Genomic DNA, 16,907 nt, shown 5'->3' with positions numbered 1-16,907 from the left:
ATTGTTTTCGGACGGGGCTCCACTCACCCCGCAGGGGGATTCTCCTGCAGCCTGCGGGGAAAGAATGACACCATACAGCTATTCTCAGACTAGCTAGTGCCAAAATCATCCTCTGACTCAGCAGAATGAACTGTTCCTGCGCAAAAAGCGTGAGGCTCCCAACCCAGCTTCGGCGAACGTACGCCGTCACTACGCTAGCAGCGTGCTAAGAATAGAGACGAGAATACCGTATCCCAGTGCCAATCTGGTTCAGTCCTCGCTTTCCCCAGCACCTTTTAAAAGTTACCTCTTAAAACAAGATAATAATTGTGCCTGTCTGGATCACAGTATCTAGAGGGGGAGGCCTGCGCCACTCTTGCCTGGGTTACCATGGCGAGTGATTTATTGATATCAATCAAGACTGAATAGATCAAAGGCAGCCCGATGACAGACAATCTATCACGCGTCAAATCATAGTTGCAATGAAGTGGGAAGCTGTTTTTTCGGTGGGTGGGTCTGAGAGATGGGAAATTAACTTTTACACCGCGCCTTACCGCAACAGAAGCTGCCACACTGCCGGGGTTAAAAATAAGTAAATAAATAACAACCAGTTGGCTGCAAAGCAAAAACTCCTGATACGGTTAACAGTTTCGGGCACGCATCCCAGTGCCACAAAGTTTTCTGAAGTTTAAAACACACCTTCCCTTCTTACCACCGCCAGCTCACTTTTCACCCGTGTGATGTTATCGTTAAACCTAAAAATGATGGCCGACGGAGCCGCTTGAAATACAGCAAGTTTTTTTATTCGCTTCCTGTTGTCGTGCCTATGCAAGGTGTGAGAAGTTGGCCTGGTATATGCTGTCCACTAGTTATAGTGGGCAACTTGCACCAGTCCAAACAACCCTTATTGATGATAGGTGTAAAGACAATCTTTATTGAAAGCTATCCTAGTGGTAGCTGTGGAGAGCAGCCTTCAGGCTAAGTCTTGAAGGAGTGTAAAGCAGCTTGGTTTACCAGATTAGAACCTCTTGAATAGCTAAATGATAGGAGTTCCACACAAGGTATATATAAAATATATGTATTTCTTTCTAAACACTCACTACTAATCTCTTTTTGAGATTAGAGTCCAAGATACACAATATCACAGTTCAAAAACGACAGTAGATAGCACAATATACAATGGGCCCGGGGTGGGGGGGGGGCCAAACCATATATTAAGAAAGTTGGATAAGAACCACGACTTGACTAGACACAGGGCCTAGAGCCTGTATAATCGCTGGGATCCCAAGGAACCACCCAAGGTAGTGACACAGGGGACCCACGGGGGACGTGTGCAGTGTGAGAACACAGCCACGAGCTCCGTTAGCTTGTATGGGGAAAGTCGCAGTTAAAATTTTAAAGTTTAAGGACACTTGGGAGAGGACTTTGAACCAACCCCTTTAGACTGAGGGGTTCTAGGGCCAACACCCATGGAAGCACCGGAGTACTCGAGTTACCTCACCCATGGAAGCCGGGTGCATAGGTGTCAAATGGTGTCGGGTCGCATCGTCGTTTTCAATGGCGACCTGCTGCAAAGTGCTGCTGCTGGGAAGACGAGAAGTGTCCGGATGGATCCAAGCCTGGATCGAAGATGTGAAGAACCTGAAAGCAGAGGGGACAGAGTCTGGGACACTTGTCAGTGACCAGGGGCACGATAGACGAATGCCCACCGATGTCGGGTGTTTCAGGTGCGAAGAAGTGAAGCTTGACTCTGCAGCCACGAGGACCAGGAGGCATCGACGATGACTAGGAGCTGGATTCAAGCTGTCCCACAAAGGATGTCAAGTGCTGTGGTTTCGGTGCCCGGATTGGACCCAACAAGCCTTGGCAACAGCAACCCAAGATTAAAGATGCTTTGATGCGACCAGCAAGGTCTTGGGGACTCCCTTAGCAGTGGAGAGTCAGGGCACCTCTGGAGAAACCAGAGAAGCCCAATCAGAAGTAAAGTTGCCTTCACAGGGACCCACCAGTTGACGGACCAGGGATCGCAAAGGGACCTCGAGAGGAATCACACAATACCAGCCCACGGGATACTCGGAGAGTGTAGGCCAGTAATCTTCGGTGAAAACGCTGCCCGGGGCACGGACTACAATTAGTCCAAAGTGCAGCCTCAAGGATTGCCAAGAAGCATATGCACTTGCAAATGTGCACGGTGTCCAGGAGTTCCGGTTCCGTGGTCCCCACGAGGGCTACGTGTCTCAGCTTTGCTGGTAGCTCCGGTCAGTCTCTGGGAAGTCTGGAAACCCACCTCCTGTGTTGTAAATTCTTCAGAGCCTGGCGGGAGCTTCGGAGATGCAAACCGGTCAGATGCATTTGAGGTGCCTGCCTTGCAGGGGAGTAACTGCTTTACTCCAAGGGAGAATCTTCAGTTATCTAGTTCAATGTAGATCGTCGAAGTTCCAGGATTCAGCTTCAGAGTTTCGTCCAGGTAAATCTAAAGTCCTGTAGCCAGGGGTTCCTACTTTATACCCAAGGAAGTGGTGAGACAAACTCTAGGGACCCACCTATGGGAGGGTCAGGAAAGAGGGTGGCTACACCCATTTCCTTTGTCCAGTTTCACGCCAGAGCAGGGGCTGGTAGCCCCTGCAACCGGTTTGAGCTGGACTATGCACAGGGACACCAAATGTGCCCCCAGTGCAGACTTCAAAGCATTCTTGGAGTGCACCCACCCAGCCCCAATACACTAAAGCCTGTCTGGGAGGTAGTTACACCTCCCTGTGACAGGAAACCTATTGTCCAGGCCTCCCCTGCCGGAGGTTCATCCAGCAGCAGGAGGTCAGACTCGTGTCTGTGGCTGCAGCATCCATTTTGTGATGCCAGGGCTCTTTTAGGTTGGTACCGGGTATACAGGTTGTGCCATGTTTCTCCCTCTAGTAGGGTGGGATCAACTCCCACACCAGTTACTGGTGTGGGGGTATGATTCCAAGGTGTTTGACACCAAACACAACATGTTTCCATGGAGCCATTCCAAAGTTAGCATTTACCGTTTGATTATAATGCACTTAAGAGTACATGGTTTGGCTGCATCACAACCTCGGAATAAAGATTCCGAAAGCTGCAGAGGGGCTCTGCTCATGCAGGGGCACCCCTTCACATGAAAACCAAGCACCCTGCCTTCAGGATTGTTAAGGCCTGCCATAGGGGTGACTGATAGGTTTACGTGTGCAGTGATATGGTGAGATATAGGAAACCTATATCTCAGTAAGGGGTGCATACACCACCTTACACAGGCTGCTGTAGCAGACCTGTTTTGTCATTTTAATAGGCCGCCCAGGGGTGGCATAATACATGCTGCAGCCCCAGGTAGGCCTCTGGGTTACCTATGCCTTGGGTACATAGTATACCATACACTAGGGACTCACAAGGGTACCCCAGAATCCAATCTGGAGTGTACTTAAAGTACATGCAATCAATTTAGAGAGGAAGCAGCTAGGCTGGGGTCCTGGATAGCAGGGCCCCAGCCAGACTAAATTCGAAAAACAGTGAAACATCAGCAAAAAGTGGGGGTAACTATAAGAAGCAGATCCTACTCTCCTACACACGGGCCAATTAAGAGTGCACAGTCACTTAGCGAAACATCCCAAATAAAATAATAAAAAAACACACGCATGAGTAAATTTTTTGAACGCCACTGACAGAAATATAAAATATTACGTCAAGGTAACCTGTTAAGTTAAAAGGGTACAAAGTTCCGGTAACACGCACAAGGTCTCACAAGGTCGATTTTGTGCCAGTGCTATGCCTACCAGTTCCCCCTGCCGAGCCTACGGACTGTCTTCGCCCAGAACGAAAACTCTGTACAACGAGCCCGCCAGACCTTCACCCGCTGCTGAAATGCCGTAAAGAAAGTGAAAGCGTGACGAAGCGCCGTGCCCGCACAGCAAATGCATGCACATCTCCTGTCCGGGCGCGTGGAGGCACGGCGAAGAGGAGACGGCAAACAGGAGTCCAGGCGCGTGCCCATGCCCTGTCCGGGCAGGCACGCCAAAGGAAGACATGGAGGGAACCAAACATGCTTCCCTGCCAATAGAAAGCACGGACTTGGCAAGCGCGCCTGTAAGAAGCGTGGGTGGAGCTTCTACCTTCGCTTCGCAAGCCAAACCGGCGACAATCGATCTCGCCAGGAGCAAGAAGCGACAAATATGTATTTATTCCTGTCTCCCACAAACGAAAGTGGAAGACTCAGATCTGCCAGAGAATGTGCAACACTGGAAGTCTGCTATTAGGTGTGCAACCTGTGTAAGACATCAGTGAGCAATAGTGATGCCTCCTCACAGTATAGTTCCCTCATTAACTAGCCCTGTCTGCATAACTAGAAGATGGAAATCCCCAATAGCACCTACATTACAAGATTGGAAGGAAGAAGTCGAAAAATGGGGACTAGCAGAAAGTATAGCCATTCGTGCAGAAGAAAGGAAGGGACTGCAGAAAAATCCCATCGCCATGAGTTGGAATGTTCTAATGGCCTCTTTCAAAGCAGCCGACACCTTCAACCCTGGACATTAATACACTAAGGGGCAGATTTACAAGCCCCTTGCACCACTTTTGCATCATTTTTAACATGGGAAAAGTGATTCAAAAGTGGCTCAAGGGGCTTGTAAATAAGCCCCTTAGTAGTTGATAGATGTGGTCTTAGACATTGGCAAGGCCTGGGAATGTTGGCACCAGTGTACATCATATGAGTCGACATAGTCCCAGGTCAGAAACTGCAAAATCTATTACGTAGTATCGGATATCCAGTTAGCAATCTCATCAAGGTATAGTTTAGCTAGCATGTCGTACTTCTCTCTTATTCACTATACAGAAGCGGTCAGCAGGGAGGGAGGGGGCGATAGTTTGACATTTCAGAGTGTTGTATAATGTTTTGGATATATTGTAAACCTATCACTGTAACAGCAGGATCAATTACAACTCACAGCACAGGTAGTGTGCGATAAAACGCAATACTGAGTGATTCAGAGCCGAACAGGTCACTAGAGATATATTGTAAAGTGATAAGAAAATTTGGTCTCATATGATGACTTTGTACATTCTTGCAGAACTATTGATCCACTGACTTAAATGCAGAAAAATTAATAAAGTTTGTTAAAAAACTAGCCCTGTCTGCTTGCGCTCTCCTTCTGGTGGCCCTTAGGATCAATCACTGGCCGCAGTCTGGCACAACCGATGTACTTCTCGATCCCCCTGTTTCTGAAATGTGGGGCGATCCTTATCCTACAGTGGGAGCCTGGACCCCGTCCTAGGAGAGGAACAGATTGTTCATCCCTCTTTTCTGCATAGCTTGAAGTCTTTGGCGCAGGAGAAGTAACAACAAACATCTGAGCAGGGAAAGACTGCACACGATCAGAGCCCAGAGCCGGAGTCTGCTCTCCTTCTAGGCTCTGATAGGACTTGCAAAGTCCCTCGCTTAAGTGAGCTTTTCCAAAAGAAAGTCACGGTTCTCAGTTGCTAAGGCTTCACTGGTTCCCTATCTTCCTACATGCCTCTCTACCTTTAATTAATACCCTAATATGCCTCTCTAGTTGTAATTCGAGTATGAACTTGGACATCGAGTCGGTTTCCAAAAGTGTCTTCTGCTGCTGCATCGGGTCAGTCACAGCCATCTCTTGCTCGCTGATAAAGAATGCTTTGTGTGGTAATAGTTTAAGCTGCTATATCTGTATTACTGCAGATATTTTGCACACCAATGGATTCACAAAAATGTGCAAGGACTGCATTCCTCCTCAGAAATCTTTTTATGGCTTTCACCATCGAAAGGCTGAGATAACCAAATGCACAGGCGTGCAGTAAAATGTGCAGTAATATCGTAAGCACAGGTTATACTATGTGTACGTCTGCATATCTCTCAATCTGGAAGTAGTAACTGTAATACCCTCTGTTGGACTTGGCCCTTTTCCCTGAATTTTTTCGTTTTTTTAATGCATGTTAGATGCAAATATCCAGTGTTAAGGTGCAGGTGCTCCCTTCTCCTAAGATGGCTGCCACAGGCCCCTGCTACTGCAGAGTGGTCTTTCATAGTAGCACCCTAGCTGCCAGGAGCTGGCTGGAGCCCCACAACAATGTTGCGACACCAGCCCACCTTTTTTGTCCCATAGGTAGAATGGGGAAGCTCCTGGAATGTGCTGGAACCTTCTAGAAGGGAGGTGAAGTTTTTACTTTTGCCGCCTTAGAGAGTGGTCACCTGACCGAGGGCTACTTAACAGAGGGAGGGAACTTTTTCTAGTCAGTTGGGGTAAAGCAAACCTGGGGAACCCACGCAGGAGTTTTAGGCGGTAGGGCCTAGTCAGGGACTTATGCCTCTGGAAGTGACAGGGCTTAGGTGCTGCCTTTCAAGTGAGTGAGGGACCCTGTACAGCCCACTGATCTAGCCCAGCGGGAGGGGAACCCCGGGGCCATCTGCCAAGCTGGACTAGGAGTGAACTAGTCACCAACTCAACCCCCACCCCCAAGGAACAGAACCCCTAAGGGCGCCAGAGCCATCTGCGCCATTAAAGACTGCTGAAGCTTACTGCTGAAACCTAATGCTGAAGCTTACTGCTGAAACCTAATGCTGAAGCTTACTACTGAAACCTAATGCTGAAGCTTACTACTGAAACTTGATGCTGAAACTGAATGCTGAAACTTAAAGCTGAAATTGACTGCTGGACTGCTGGGGGATCAACCAGGTACTAGCGCTGTGACCCCTGCGCTTCCCGACCTTGCCTGGGATCCCCCGAGTCAGTCCCACACCGGATCCTGAGCGCTGAGCTCACCGTCGTCCCCCCTTAATTTGTACCCCCCCCGGCGCGGGGACCAGAGGCGCACTCACCGCCGCGGCCCAGGGCCCAGAAGCCTGCCTCCATCGACTCGGGGCCCTGTGGAGAAGCCCGGGGCCCCGCCACTGCCGTCGCAGCTTGTGCCGGATATCGTGGAAGGCCTGGGGAGGCCGTGAAGCCGCCCTCCACCCCCACGTAACGGGGGCGGACTGCGCAACGCTGCCCCCGCCGGTGAAGTGATTGGAGAGACGAGCCGCGCCCCCGCAGGCCGAACTGCCATTGGCGGCTGCGGGCGAGGGCCCCTGAAGCGACCGGGAGCCCAGGTGTGTCGACGGCAACCCGAGGACATCGTGGACCAGGTAACCTCCGGGGGAGGGTGGTGGACGGCCGCGCTGAGGCCTGGGACTCACCCCTTCCCCCGGGAGGCCCGTGGAGGATCCGGTGCGCCCCCTGACGCTCAGGAGCGGCACCGCACCGACTGGCAGCCGCGTCCCGTTGCCCAGCCAAGACTCTGGCCTCCCTACGCGGTATCGTCCCCTTGCTTTGATAGACTGCCGAGCACTCCTTACATCCAGGGTAGAGAGCCGTCCTGGGAAAGGGGACCCTTCGTGTAAAGACCTTGACGTCGAGAACCATGGACAGGCTCTGAAGCGCTAATAGTTTGTCACGTGTAGCGCTATGTTCTCAAGTCCTGCTCTGAAGCGCTCATAGTTGTACCGTGTAGCGCTATTTTCTCAAGTCCTGCTCTGAAGCGCTCATAGTTGTCCCGTGTAGCGCTATGTTCTCAAGTCCTGCTCCGAAGCGCTCATAGTTGTTCCGTGTAGCGCTACGTTCTCAAGTCCTGCTCTGAAGCTCTAATAGGTTGTCATGTGTAGCGCTATGTTCTCAAGTCCTACGTTGAAGTGTTTTTAGATTGCTAGATGCAGCGCTAGGTGCCCAAGTCAGGTTGTAAAGCGCTAGTGGTGTGGGGTGCGCAGCGATATGGTTAACCGCTGTGTTTACTGCTCCCCCAGGATCACCAGGTATTGCCAATGGACCCATGATGAAGTGCTTTTGAATCTGACGCTAATGTATTCAGGTATTGCTAATTGAACCATAATGTATGGCTTTTGAATCTGACGCTAATGTATTCAGGTATTGCTAATTGAACCATAATGTATGGCTTTTGAATCTGATGCCAATGTATTCAGGTATTACCAATTGAACCATAATGTATGGCTTTCGAATCTGACGCTAAGGTATTCAGGTAATGCCCATTGCACCATAATGAATTGCTGGTGAATCTGACGCCAATGTATTCAAGTAATGCCCATTGCAATCTAATGAACTGCGTTTGCATCTAACTTGATTAGATAAACTTAATTGATTTCCATTGATCCTACGGTGTGGTGTACATTATTGCGTGCGTTTCCTGCTTCAGGGGATGTGTGTGTTGTATGGTCGCTTTACACTTAAGCCTTCGGGTGCCCACCCGCTCGAGTCACGTTACCCCCTTAGGGCCCGGTGACCCCAGGTCTTACATTGTTGGCAAGCGGTAGGATTAGGACCTGTGACCATACAGCACCCTCCAGTGAAGCGGAGGGCGCCGCAATTAGACGCCTATTGTGTTTAAGCTCTGCAACTGTTTATTGCTGCATTTATTAAATTCCACTGTCCAGACTGAGGGTGTAGAATCCTAGTTAGCCTGACACTGTCACCCGTATCCTAGTATTTTTTTCCTTGATATCTAGGTCCCCACCTGTCACGATGGAGTTCCGGTTAGCCGACCTTGAGGGGTATACTGTAAGGCAGCTGAGAGAATTCGGGCAGGGGATGGGGTGCCTGGGGTGCGGAGGGCCAAAGGACCGGAACTCTGTACCGCCTTAAGGGCATGGGTAGAGGCCCACCCAGAGGGGAGAGAGGATGAGGGACAGAAGGCGCAGGATGCACCTCAGGAGGAGAGCGCCCAGGAAGGGCTAGACCTACTCAATGTAAATGTGTCTGAAAATGTGCCACCAGGCAGACGTTCTGGGGCCAGCAGTAGGACAGGGTCTAGGAGGAGCGCGTCTCCAGAGGAGTATGAGGACAGGAGGGAGGAGAGGCAGTTAAAGTGGGAGCTGGCCAAATTAGAACAAGAGAGAGAAAACAAGAGATGGGCAATGGAGGAAAAGAAGCTGGCGCACGAGCTTCAGCTGAAGGAGTGGGAGCTGCACGCTCTCCAGTTAAATGCATCCAATAAGGACAATGGTGGCAGCGTACCAAAGGCTCAACAGGAGCCAAAATTCTATTTACCCAAGGATGATATCGCCAGGGTGTTTGAGGAGGCATTGGGAGGTGACCCTGAAGGGGGTGGTGCAGGGATCTTCCAACCCAGCGAGGTGGGAGAGGTGGCGAATAGCCCAGCTAGGTCCCCGGGAAGAGAGAGGGTTGTAGGGCCTCACGACCTATCTATAGGAAGGAGTGAGACGGGGAGGTGTCCCGAGGTGCCCCAACCGCAGTCTCAGGGCCTGGAGAGTTCCACAAGGGAGCCCCAGGTTGGGAGCCTAGGCTGTCCTGATGTGCCGTCCAGCGAAGGGGATCCCCTAGTGTCAGGAGAACCCGGGGCGACTGTCATCAGAGCTCCTGAGGTTTTGGGGTTGGCCCAGTCGCAGGGTTTAGATCCTGGGCTGGGAGGCCAGGGACAGGTACTGCCTGACCTGGCGGGTGGGACATCTGTAAACAGTGTCCCCCCAGGATTATCTTCCAGGGGTACTACTCCCGTTGGGAGGGTGCGGAACTCTGGGAGGGGGTGCAGGGGGAGGGAGGACTCGCCCCTGGCACCGGTGCAGCCTAAGGTTTTAGACCCTGGGTTCGGGAACCAGTTGCAGGGTCAAGGCCCTGGACTGGGGAGAGAGTGGTGGTCTGGGGGTGCCTCGCATGGGAGGAGGGTGAAGAACCCCAGAAGGAGAGGTAGAGGGAGGAGAGCCTCGCCCCTGATGGCTGGTCAGCCTGAGGGTGCAGACCCCAGGTGGGAGGACCAGTGGCAGTTTGGGACTGCAAGGAGAAGTAGGGGAGTGGTCAACGGGCACTACAGACCTGGGGCTACTGCTCCCCACTCTGCAAGACCACAAGGGCCAGAGACATCTGGATGGCCATGGGGCCGGTCCTGGCCACAACCAGCTAGGGAGCCCCAGTGGGGTGGCTTCGTTGGTCCAGGGAGGTTTGAGAGGGAACCATCGGGTTCCAGAGTGCAGGAGAACCTGCGGGTGCTCCTGCAGTTGCGGGCATGCGTCCACCTTTTCTCGCCCCAAGCAGGGAAGCCCATCAAGGCATTGATCGGTCTACCCTGGCTTTTGGCTGGAAGGGGGTTGTGTTGGACTTGGCCCTTTTCCCTGAATTTGTTCGTTTTTTTAATGCATGTTAGATGCAAATATCCAGTGTTAAGGTGCAGGTGCTCCCTTCTCCTAAGATGGCTGCCACAGGCCCCTGCTACTGCAGAGTGGTCTTTCATAGTAGCACCCTAGCTGCCAGGAGCTGGCTGGAACCCCACAACAATGTTGCGACACCAGCCCGCCTTTTTTGTCCCATAGGTAGAATGGGGAAGCTCCTGGAATGTGCTGGAACCTTCTAGAAGGGAGGTGGAGTTTTTACTTTTGCCGCCTTAGAGAGTGGTCACCTGACCTAGGGCTACTTAACAGAGGGAGGGAACTTTTTCTAGTCAGTTGGGGTAAAGCAGACCTGGGGAACCCACGCAGGAGTTTTAGGCGGTAGGGCCTAATCAGGGACTTATACCTCTGGAAGTGACAGGGCTTAGGTGCTGCCTTTCAAGTGAGTGAGGGACCCTGTACAGCCCACTGATCTAGCCCAGCGGGAGGGGAACCCCGGGGCCATCTGCCAAGCTGGACTAGGAGTGAACTAGTCACCAACTCAACCCCCCCCCCCAAGGAACAGAACCCCTAAGGGGGCCAGAGCCATCTGCGCCATTAAAGACTGCTGAAGCTTACTGCTGAAACCTAATGCTGAAGCATACTGCTGAAACCTAATGCTGAAGCTTACTACTGAAACCTAATGCTGAAGCTTACTACTGGAACTTGATGCTGAAACTGAATGCTGAAACTTAAAGCTGAGACTGACTGCTGGATTGCTGGGGCATCAACCAGGTACTAGCGCTGTGACCCATGCGCTCCCCGACCTTGTCTGGGATCCCCCGTGTCAGTCCCACACCGGGTGCTGAGCGCTGAGCTCACCGTTGTCCCCCCTTAATTTGTACCCCCCCCCAGCGCGGGGACCAGAGGCGCACTCACCGCCACGGCCCAGGGCCCAGAAGCCTGCCTCCATCAACTCGGGGCCCGCAGAGAAGTCCGGGGTCCCGCCGCTGCCGTCGCAGCCTGTGCCGGATATCGTGGAAGGCCTGGGGAGGCCGTGAAGCCGCCCTCCACCCCCACGTGACGGGGGCGGACTGCGCGACGCCGCCCCCGCCGTTGAAGTGATTGGAGAGGCGAACCGCGCCCCCGCAGGCCGCACTGCCATTGGCGGCTGCGGGCCCTGAAGCGACCGGGAGCCCAGGTGTGTCGACGGCAACCCGAGGACATCGTGGACCAGGTAACCTCTGGGGGAGGGTGGCGGATGGCCGCGCTGAGGTCTGGGACTCACCCCTTCCCCCGGGAGGCCCGTGGAGGATCCGGTGCGCCCCCTGACGCTCGGGAGCGGCACCGCACCGACTGGCGGCCGCGTCCCGTTGCCCAGCCAAGACTCTGGCCTCACTACGTGGGATCGTCCCCTTGCTTTGATAGACTTCCGAGCACTCCTTACATCCAGGGTAGAGACCCGTCCTGGGAAAGGGGACCCTTCGTGTAAAGACCTTGACGTCGAGAACCCTGGACAGGCTCTGAAGCGCTAATAGTTTGTCACGTGTAGCGCTATGTTCTCAAGTCCTGCTCTGAAGCGCTCATAGTTGTCCCGTGTATCGCTATGTTCTCAAGTCCTGCTCCGAAGCGCTCATAGTTGTTCCGTGTAGCGCTACGTTCTCAAGTCCTGCTCTGAAGCGCTAATAGGTTGTCATGTGTAGCGCTATGTTCTCAAGTCCTACGTTGAAGTGTTTTTAGATTGCTAGATGCAGCGCTAGGTGCCCAAGTCAGGTTGTAAAGCGCTAGTGGTGTGGGGTGCGCAGCGATATGGTTAACCGCTGTGTTTACTGCTCCCCCAGGATCACCAGGTATTGCCAATGGACCCATGATGAAGTGCTTTTGAATCTGACGCTTATGTATTCAGGTATTGCTAATTGAACCATAATGTATGGCTTTTGAATCTGACGCTAATGTATTCAGGTATTGCTAATTGAACCATAATGTATGGCTTTTGAATCTGACGCTAATGTATTCAGGTATTGCTAATTGAACCATAATGTATGGCTTTTGAATCTGACGCCAATGTATTCAGGTATTACCAATTGAACCATAATGTATGGCTTTCGAATCTGACGCTAAGGTATTCAGGTAATGCCCATTGCACCATAATGAATTGCTGGTGAATCTGACGCTAATGTATTCAAGTAATGCCCATTGCAATCTAATGAACTGTGTTTGCATCTAACTTGATTAGATAAACTTAATTGATTTCCATTGATCCGACGGTGTGGTGTACATTATTGCGTGCGTTTCCTGCTTCAGGGGATGTGTGTGTTGTATGGTCGCTTTACACTTCAACCTTTGGGTGCCCACCCGCTCGAGTCACGTTACCCCCTTAGGGCCCGGTGACCCCAGGTCTTACACCCTCACATTTAGATTGCTAAAGAAACTCATTTCCAACCCATGAGTTTTAGACAGTTTCTCAACCTTACACCTGGCCTGTCAGAATCCTCTCTGAGATTTGTAGAGCTGTTCTACTTGCCAAGCCATATTCATTCTTCAATTATCGTTCTCACCGGGCAACGAAAAGAGTAGATGTTCAGTCCACTCAAACACATATTCAACTGAGTCACTGAGTCCACAGCAACATAATGTCTCACATGTGCTGACCCAAATGATCACCAGCCTACGAGCTTTTCTGATTAGTATTTTTGTTTTATTTGTTGGGAATGGACAGGAGATGGATATAAGAGTAGGGCTATGTTACTCAAACAGATGTAAGTCAAAGGCTTTTATTCTGCATGTTCCTTGCATCACTGATGCTCAAACTTTTTCTGCATCTCAGCTACCGTCACAAAGCAACTCACCTTCACCAAGCCAGACTTCCTGTTATTTGCTATGAACAGCAAGAACAATCGAGCCCAAACGTTGATGATTGACATGACGCTCTACGGCTGTGAACCACAACTTCCATCCAACATGGAAATACTCACCCAGGACACCAACCTCACCTCAAGGAAGACATTGTCAAGGAATCAAGGGCACCTTGTGCCACCTCTCTCTACTATAGGTGAAACGGTTCCTCTCAGGAACTGAGCTCTGAGCTACCTATCAAGCCCTCTTACTCTCACAGCTAGATGTTGACAGTGCTGCGCACCATGGCCTAAGGCCTCTCCCGTGGCCCCCATTAAAACCATCTTACGCTCTGCAGCATCATCTCTAATCCGAAGATGCATTTCCACATCAGCTCTTTACTGATGAACTGCTCCTGGCTCTCCTTACCAGCTCACACCATCTTATAAACTAGGTGCATCTTATACCAACCATCAAAACCAGCACACTCGCTTACCTTGCCGACAGCCTTAACATCTTCAGTGGCTCTCCGCAGCACATCTGCAGCAAGGACACGATCAAACTTACGGCAAACAAGGCAAAAGGCCTTCGCCATTTTTGCACCCAGGATCTTGAACAACATCCCTGTATAAATCAGTATAGCCACAACTCACAGCAGAACACTCACCTCTTTTTACTGTCTACTCCTACCCAGAGAACCCAGCAACCTCTTTAATCATTTGTCAACTAGATCTTTGCCTTTGACCCTGTACTGCACTCTATAGCCTTTTAGGTTTTGCCTACACAGCGCTTGCTGTGTGGTTGTGAAATCTCTTGTATTTAATACATCTTAAAACGGGTCTCTTAACAGTTACAATGGCTGAATTACTGTGTTCATTCACTTTGGTGTGGAACTTCCATTTTTGTTAACCCTTGGCTGCATGTATTTACGATACTTCTACTAAAGCTGTTCACGCTGTTTAAGCCCCATTCACCGTCAAGATACAATCTCTTCCCATGGAAAAGGCAGACAGCGTCTAACAGTATGCTGGAATGCTTGCTTTTTATTAATTTGTTGTGTAAAGCAGATGCTTTAGCCTTAGAACGTTTGTGGCATTTCCTATTCATGCCTCGGTTCCTTTCTTTGCACTTTGTAGGCATTATCGGATTGATTTTTTCAACTCAATCTATTCAGTCATTATGATCAAATTCTAAATGTCGTAATAAACATTGCACTTTAAAAAATAAAGTTAATATACAAGAGCTATGCTATATTTTAATTCTAAACAGGCAGCCACAAGTGCAGTTACCTTGCAAACAACAGGGCCATGATTTGAATTGCGCTGCAGGTACAGCAGGTGCAGTAGCACTTGGCCCAAAAGTTGTCAAAACTCCTCTGAACACATAATATTGCTACATTTGATAAATAAACAGGCAGTCACAATTGCAGTTACCTTGCAGTTGAAAAGGAATTGATTTGAATAGTGCAGCAGGTGCAGTGGCACTGGGGCCAATAGCTCTAGGGACCTCACTAAACCCAGATTATTGCTAAAATTTAAAACTAAACAGGCAGTCACAAGTGCAGTTACCTTGTAGGCTGCAGGGTCCCGATTTAAATGGTGCAGCAGGTGCAGTGACCTCAGGTAAAGTAACAACAAAAGAGGAAGGGTAATAACACGACTAGTCCCCTCAAGGGAAAGTATATGAACCAACGAAGTCAGTGTAGTCTCAAGAATGCACTAACCATCCAAGAAAGCACCGGTCTCCAGAGTCAGAACCTACCCAATAAATTACAGGGAGGAAAACAGACCTAAGGAGGTAATACAAGTTATGTATGGAAAGCCCTCACTCACCAACCTGGTTGGTGACATGCTTCATCATCGGGCTCCACCGGGCATGGCCGAATGCCATCCCAGTGTGCTGCAACGCCAGGTTACTGCGGAGCGGGATTGTGTGTGGTGACAGTGAATTTAAAATTCCCAATTAAGTAAAAAAAATAGTTTATTAGTTTTGCTAATTGGAAAATTAAAAAATAATAAAAAGGAGTGAGGGTCAAAAAATAACAGACCGGGTTCACTCCATGGCGGTCAACATGTTTCTGCCTTTATGTGTGATCTACAGGCTTTCATCAGGACCAGAGTGGAAGTGTGGGGGCCCCGGTGGTGTGAACGCGCTAAGGTTCACCCTCCCGTGGGCTGCTGTGTGAAAAATATATAAACACAGGAAAAATCCGCCAAGAAATATGATGGTGGAGAGAAACGAGTTTACTTGTGAGGCAAGACCGTTCGTCGCCTCAGGGATCCCGGGGTGGAGGTGCGAGCAAATATGGCACACCGCCCTCGCTGCTCGGCACCCGTTAGGAACCTACAATGCCTCGAGCCACCGGGTCCAGGTGTGCCATATGTGGTTTCTCTCCACCATCATATTTCTTGGCGGATTTTTCCTGTGTTTATATATTTTTCACACAGCAGCCCACGGGAGGGTGAACCTTAGCGCGTTCACACCACCGGGGCCCCCACACTTCCACTCTGGTCCTGATGAAAGCCTGTAGATCACACATAAAGGCAGAAACATGTTGACCGCCATGGAGTGAACCCGGTCTGTTATTTTTTGACCCTCACTCCTTTTTATTATTTTTTAATTTTCCAATTAGCAAAACTAATAAACTATTTTTTTGACTTAATTGGGAATTTTAAATTCACTGTCACCACACACAATCCCGCTCCGCAGTAACCTGGCGTTGCAGCACACTGGGATGGCATTCGGCCATGCCCGGTGGAGCCCGATGATGAAGCATGTCACCAACCAGGTTGGTGAGTGAGGGCTTTCCATACATAACTTGTATTACCTCCTTAGGTCTGTTTTCCTCCCTGTAATTTATTGGGTAGGTTCTGACTCTGGAGACCGGTGCTTTCTTGGATGGTTAGTGCATTCTTGAGACTACACTGACTTCGTTGGTTCATATGCAGTGACCTCAGGACCAAAAGCTATAGGCACCTGTCTGAACACCTAAAATTGCTATATTTTAATTCAAAACTGGCAGCCACAAGTGCAGTTACCTTGCAGACAACGTAGTCTTGATTTGAGTGGTGCAGCAGATGCAGTGGCACCGGGCCCAAAAGTTGTCAGAACTCCTCTAAACACCTCATATTGCTATAGTTCCCTACTATACAGGCTGTCACAATTGCGGTACCTTGCAGTTAAGAAGCTTGAGTTAAATGGTGCTGTAGGTACAGTGGCACTGGGGTCATAACTTCACTAAACACCACATACTGCTTTATTTTACTACTAAACAGGCAACCGCAAGTGCAGTTATCTAGCAGGCAATAGCCTCATGATTTGAATGGTGCAGCAGGTGCAATCGCATCGGGGCAAAAATTTGTCAAAACTCTTCTAAACACCAAATATTGCTATATTTAACTACTAAATAAGCAGTCATAAGTGCAGTTACCTTGCAGGCACTATGGTCATGATTTCGATGGTGCAGTAGGTGCAGTGACACCGGGGTCCAAAGCTCTAGGAACCCCTCTAAACACCACATATTGCAAAATTTTACTACTAAACAGGCAGTAACAAGTGCAGCTACCTTACAGGCAACAGGGTCATTATTTAAATGGTGCAACAGGTGCAGTGGCATCATGGCCAAAATGTGTTATAACGCCTCTAAACACCAAATATTTCTATATTTTACTAGCAAGCAGGTAGTCACAAATGCAGTCATCTTGCAGGTACTAGGGGCATGATTTGAATGGTGCAGCAGGTGCAGTGGCACTGGGCCAAAACGTTGTCAGAACTCCTCTAAACACATAATGTTACCATTACATCAATTAATTGTATTATTTCCCCCTTTCATTTTTCAAAAATGTGCTATTACATGCCTGCACAGTAGCACTTGTAATAGCACAATATATTGCCCTTTTCTACATAAACAAGTCACAACACTTAAATAGATTTTCTGTAACTTTTATTATACAATTACTCAGCAAGCTACAACTTA

Source organism: Triturus cristatus, chromosome 7, assembly GCF_964204655.1.
Source record: "Triturus cristatus chromosome 7, aTriCri1.1, whole genome shotgun sequence".
NCBI lineage: Eukaryota > Metazoa > Chordata > Amphibia > Caudata > Salamandridae > Triturus > Triturus cristatus.
The sequence above is the reverse complement of the archived record's forward strand: the minus strand, read 5'-3'. Positions refer to the sequence as shown.